This window comes from Camelus bactrianus, chromosome 15 (assembly GCF_048773025.1).
Source record: "Camelus bactrianus isolate YW-2024 breed Bactrian camel chromosome 15, ASM4877302v1, whole genome shotgun sequence".
Classification (NCBI taxonomy): domain Eukaryota; kingdom Metazoa; phylum Chordata; class Mammalia; order Artiodactyla; family Camelidae; genus Camelus; species Camelus bactrianus.
In genome coordinates, this window is record NC_133553.1 from 70,403,652 (window position 1) to 70,409,802 (window position 6,151).

General features: G+C 44.3%; 1 pseudogene; it reads left to right on the plus strand.

The window, feature by feature from the left end:
• The first annotated feature begins 456 nt into the window (after positions 1-456).
• On the plus strand, positions 457-1,443 carry LOC141573382 (melanocortin-2 receptor accessory protein 2-like; annotated as a pseudogene).
• Positions 1,444-6,151: the final 4,708 nt, after the last annotated feature.

Consider the following 6,151-nt stretch of genomic DNA (forward strand, 5'->3'; position numbering starts at 1 on the left):
TTGTCAGGTTCTGTTCTGGATTTGAGAGTGTGTTCAGACATGATTCTTGCCCTTCAGGGGTCACTGCCTGGGTGGAAGTAACCTTTACACAAATCTGGGAAGGATGGCAATTAAGTAGATGGGCTGTTATGGTCCTCAGTATGCCCAGGCTCACTCTTCCAGGCACTCTTGGGACTAACGAGAGTCATGTTATTCACTCATTCACTGATTTATTACCCTTGAATTGATCATTTGTCCCATAGTAAGTGAAACAAGGGATCAGGAACATGAATTTTGTCCCCTCTCCCATCACTGATTGTATCTGTCAGTCGGGCGCCCTGTGTATGCATTGTGAAATGGTGGTATTTTTTGCCCAATGGGGCAGCACTGACAGTTCTGAGAATCAGGGGAGTCTCGTAGGTAGGACAGAACCGTGACACACAAGGCAACACGCCACCATGTGAGACTGCATTGTCGATGCTCAGGTGACCCGATGTAGACCGCGGTGCTAAACCTGAGCGTGTTCAGTGATCTTGGCTGCTCTAAAAATACAGACTACAGGTCCCAAACTCTGGAGACCCTGAGGGTCTGCACCTCAGTATTCTGCATTTTAAGAAGCACTTTAACTAATTCTGATGAAGATGATCTGAGTGTCCCAATGAGAAACACTGGTGTGCGATTCAGCAATACTGAGGATTCTCAGGGAACGATGTCTTTTCAGGTTGGTCCAAGGTCCCTCACTTGAGACTTTTGCCTTGGGTTTAATTGTATGTGTTCAGAAGTGATGTCTCTCATTTCCAGTGCTTGTCAGCATGCTCTGTGCAGGGACTTGCACTCAGTAGATGGCAAAAACTATGATTCTTCAGGTCACCGAGCTAGAGTGTGAGTGATCTTTTATTTTGGTTTTCTTTATAGCAATGCAGAGTCTCCCGAGAAGAGATTAAGACTGAACAGCTTTGTGTCAGAATTTGGAAGACCGCTGGTGCCCAAGGTGTTCTCTGGCAGGGCAATGACGAATTTAGGTCCCTCTTTCACTGCTACATCAATGATGTGGGCCACTTGGACAAGGCCAAATTTGCTATCCCAACCATAGCCCTTGACAGAGATATTCAGCTCCAGGAAGCCATCAGATGCAGCAGGTGGCCAGAGGAGGAGGCGAACGGGCTCATGAAATGTGACATCCCCAACTTCATCAATACGGACCAGAACTCTTCCTTTGGGGAAGATGATCTCCTGATTTTGGAACCACCAATTGTTCTAGAATATAAGCCAGTTGCTCAGACCTCACACATAGACTTGAATTGAGAAACGTGCTTTGTCAAGTGTCTTTCTGAAGATGTGAAGTTTGTCTTTGTATGGCAGGAATTCCCCTTTCACAAAATTGTATGTGTTTGTGTCTGAGAGAGAGAAATGGAGACAGACAGAAAGACGGAGACAGAAGAGCACCCCCTCAGAAGAGAGCTAGTTAAGGTGAGTTTTGTGCCTTTAAAAACATTTGGGGTTTTGGGGGGAACAAAGTATTTACATTGTCTCATTCTCCTAGTTGGAAACCTTGGCCCCATACTCAGTGTTAGCGGCCTTGAATGGGGATTGGCACGGTGCATTTCATCTGGCGCTGCCACATCCATGCTCTGCCTTTAGCACGTTGCTTTGCCTCTCAGGGCTGCCACCCTTTTAACTGTAAAGAGAGGAGTCTGGAGTAGGTGATCCATTCCAGCTCTGCTGTTTTGCAAATTTCTGATTTCGTAATCGGATGAGGCTGGGATACACCCAGAGCAGTATAAACCAGGCCCTACCTCCTGTCTCTTGCTGGGGCATCCCTTAGGCCTGTGCCTTCTACCCAACCCTTTACTGAGTCCAGCTTTTGTCAGGAGCCCAAGAGCCTACCGAGATGGCAGGGGACGTCTCTCGTGGTCACGGTGGCCATCATTTCTATTGGTTGTGCTGAAACAGCTCTTCTGAGATCCTCCGGCCACCCTTGCTCCAACCTGAGGACAGCCCTATCGTTTCTTTCCTAGGAGGAGGATCAATCCATGGTGCATTTTATGACAATCCTGTCCCCAGGAATGCACGGAAGGTTATCAGCTGAGTGAGGTGAGGTGCCTCTGTTTCTCTGCGTCCCTGTATCTCTGTCTGCTCACAGTGCCCTGCCACCGGCTACTGAGCAAGAAAAGTGCTATTCACCATGATGGGTGTTTTGCAGATGTGTAGATGATGGTCGTGTAGCTCATGTGTGGGCTTTGAGCTGGGGTGGTGAAGAGCTTATAAATACCTCATCAACATTTATTCGAGGTGGCCTGGTGCCACACAGACTTGATTAATGAAGGCATCAAGCCTACACACTGGTTTGGAAACAACTTGATTTTGATCAGTCACACTGCATGCATGACTCGCTGCTAATCTCTGGGTGGTTTTTTCATTTTAGATTTATTCACCCAGTGTCTTGCTTAAGCTGAAAAATACTTTTATTTCACCAGAATATTCTCTGATTCTTTGTTTTCACTCATCCAGTTTTTTAATTCCTTTAAAAATTGTTGTGTTTATAATGCCTCCTTATTTCTATCATCTCTAGGTTCCCAGTGGCCTGAGCCATGCAGCAGACTTTATGTAGGAACTGTACCACCAAAAGAAATCCCCTCGCCATAATATCTTTTGAGGAAAATATTATTCTTTAAGACTCTAACACTAAATCGTAGAAGAAAGCATGGAACATTTCTTGTAGATAATACATGTTCATGCAAAAAGAAATTTGATATTTTCATTGAAAAATGTTGACTTTAATAACTTTTACTAATGTGAATATTATTATTCATTATTTAATTAACCAAATAATACCACAGTTATTTATTATTAAGATTGAAAACTATTTACACAGTCTCTCAATTAGAAGACTGAAGTGTATTTAAAAGATGGAAAAATACCCATGATGACACCATCTTTTTTATTAACTAAATATCAAGAACTGTGCAGGGTTAAGATTTGACCCCCTGCAAGCTGCCAGGTTAGCATGAGGTAGTCTGTGGATGCTGCCAGAACACAGGACACTCCCCCAGGATCAGAGACAAAGGACTTCCTGCCGGCACAGCAGGCAGCCTGGGGTTCATGTTCATGTTGCTTCCTGAGCTCTTTTCCTATTGTTGTTGTAACTAAGGACCACAGACTCAGTGGCTTAAAGTAACACACATCAATTGTCTCACTGTTCTAGGGTGCAGAAATGCAAAGTCAATGTCAGTGGGCTAAAACCAACGTGTGGCCAAGGCTACGTTCCACACTGAGGCTCTTGGGAGGGATTCATCTTACTACCTTTCCAAGCTTGCAGAGGTGCTCACACTCCTTGGCCCAGAGCCCTGTGTCACTGTGACTTCTGCTGCCACATCACATCTCTGTCTCTGACGAATCTGCCTCTCTCCTCTAAGGACCTCCGTGATGACGTTTGCTTCCCACAGTGATCTGCCATCCCAAGGTCCTTGACAGTCACACCTGCAGAGTCCCTTTTGCCATGCACAGTGACATTCCTAGGTTCTAGGGATCAGACCGTGGACATATTGGGGGCCATTATTCTACCGAGTTCTTCCCTTTGGCCCCACTGGTTCTTGTCCATCCCACATGAAAAATGAATCCACCTCATCCCAACACCCTCCAGAGTCTCATTTACTACACCATCAACTCAAAGTCCAACATGTAGTCTAACTATTATCAGCTCAAAAGCCTAAGTATTTTCATCCTCAACACCTAAGTCAGGCATGATTGAGACCCTGGGTGTGATCTTCTCTGTTCAAAATCCTGCAATGGCTTCTCATTTCACTCAGTGAAGAAGCGAGTGTCCTTATGGTGACCTTACAGCTTTCCTCCCCCTCCCGAAGCTGAGCTCATCTCCGGTTTTCTCCCTGGCTCACTCCGCTCCAGCCACACTGGCCTCCCTGCTGTCCCTTGGGAATATCAGACATGCACCCACAGGCCTGTTGCCCTGGCCGGTCTCTGTCCAACTCATATGCTGAAGTCCTGAACCCCAGGACTACAGAACATGACCCCACTTGGAAATAGGGTTGTTGCAGATGTCATTGGTTAAGAAGAGGTCATTAAGTTGGGCCCTAATCCAGTATGACTTGTGTCCGGATAAATAGGGGCAATGTGGACAGAGAGACACGTGTACATGGGAGATGACGTGATGAGATGTGGAGAGAAGACGGTCGTCTCCAAGCCAAGGAGAGAGGCCTGGACCAGCCTGTCCCTCCCAGCCCTCAGGAGGAGCCTGCCCTGCTGACACCCTGCCTGCAGACTCCCCGCCCCCAGGGCTGTGAGACAGTGAGCTCTGTGGTTCATGTCACCCAGTGTGCGGTGCTGTGTTAGAGGGACCTCAGCAACTAGCACCGCGTTCTCAAGGTCCTCAGTGAGCCCAGCTCTGGCCATCTCATTTTAACCTGGAAACTGCCTTCCCCTTGTCTCTGCCCCAGAAACCCCCTCTCCCTGATCATATTATTTCTATCACCTTCTAGAATACCATATATTTCACATGACTGTCAAGACTGTAGTTTATGTTCTGCTCCTCCTCAGTCCTACAGGGACAAGGATCCTTATTTGTTCACTGACGGACCTCAGGTGGCTTGACCTGTACCCGTGGCACAGCAGTCAATACAAATTGGCCGGATGGAAGGAGGGATCGTTCCTTACATTCACAGGTGAGTGAACGAAGATTCCGGGGGACTGAGAGTTTAGCTCAGGCACAGAGCTTGTAAGTGTCAGGCCAAGGTGGGTTTCAGGTACCTATGAACCTGAGGGAGGCTTGAGTGATTCCCTTTCCATTGATTAGTATTTCTCAGGTGTCTCTTTTTCTGGCTCTAACTTTTGACTTCTTTCTGTTATTCTTCTAAGCTTTCAACCAGTTTTAAGTTTTAATTCTGCTTTGTTTCAGGTAAACAAATAAAATCTGTAAATCTTTCAACTCATTATATATTTCATCTAAATACATTGTGATTAGTGATGATGTTTTATTTCTGGCATCTTGTTTTGTGATTTCTATTTGCTTTGCTCTGCTTTTCTCCTGCCTGTTATATACCTTGCAGTCATGGTTAAGAGCATGGCGTCTAGAGACAGCCTATCCGGGCTTGGTTCCCTCCCTTGCTAACCATGTAAACAGTATATGTAATCCCTTTGAGACTCACTTTCTTCATGTACAAAAAGTGGTACTATCCGCCTCAAAGACTGTGAGCATTAAGTGATAAAATAGATGAAGAACTTAGAATAGTGACCGGCCTATTTTGCGTTCTTCATTTTGACTTCTTTATTTTTATTCTCTTTTTAAACAATTACTTTAGAGATTACTGTTGAATTTTAATGAACACCCTAGATATTGAAGATTAAAATGTTACTTAACCCATTCATTGAATTTTATATACCAAATGATATCTGTGTTTTATTTCCATAAGTTCTGTTTGGTTCTTTAAAAAATTGATCTGTTTTCTTTTTCATGATGTCCTGATTGTTCATTATGTTATATAAGATTCATTTTATCTTTTAATGATTCAGTCATACTTCTTTTATGCTCTCTCTTAGATTGTTTCATAATTTTAGGCTCTGGAATATTAATCATCTTGTGTTTTACGGTTAGATCTTTCTTCCCAGTGGCACTGATTTCCTTCTGTTTTTAGTTGTGTGTCTGTGTGTGTGTAGAGTTGTGGGAGCTTCTCTATAGTGAGTACATATTTTTTCCTATGATTGTCCCTTACATCTTGGTTTTTAAAGTTTCCCTAGAGAACAATTTTGTGTTGCTTATCCTAAGGCTCCAGGTGATATGATCAACCTTGAATTATTATATTTTTGGTTTGGGAATTCCGGAATCTTCAGTGGAGTATCAATTTGGATTCCACATTAATATAAAGCAGGGGGGTGGAGATTAGATTTTTTTAAGGGAGACTTTGTTTTTCCCTAGAGAACCGGTTGTTACACACCTTTCCTGTGTGCACATGTGGAGAACTTTGAGTCTCCCTTTCAGTGAAGAGGGAAGTCTTCCAATACGTCTTATGCAGAGGTTTCTATAAAGGAAGACTCTTCTACATCTGGTATGGACCCTGTTTCCTAAATGGACATTGTATCCCTATTTATGTGCAGATGAAAACCCCTTCCCTCCAGGGTGCGGTGGCATCAGCTCACAAGATTACCATTTTGGCGTTAA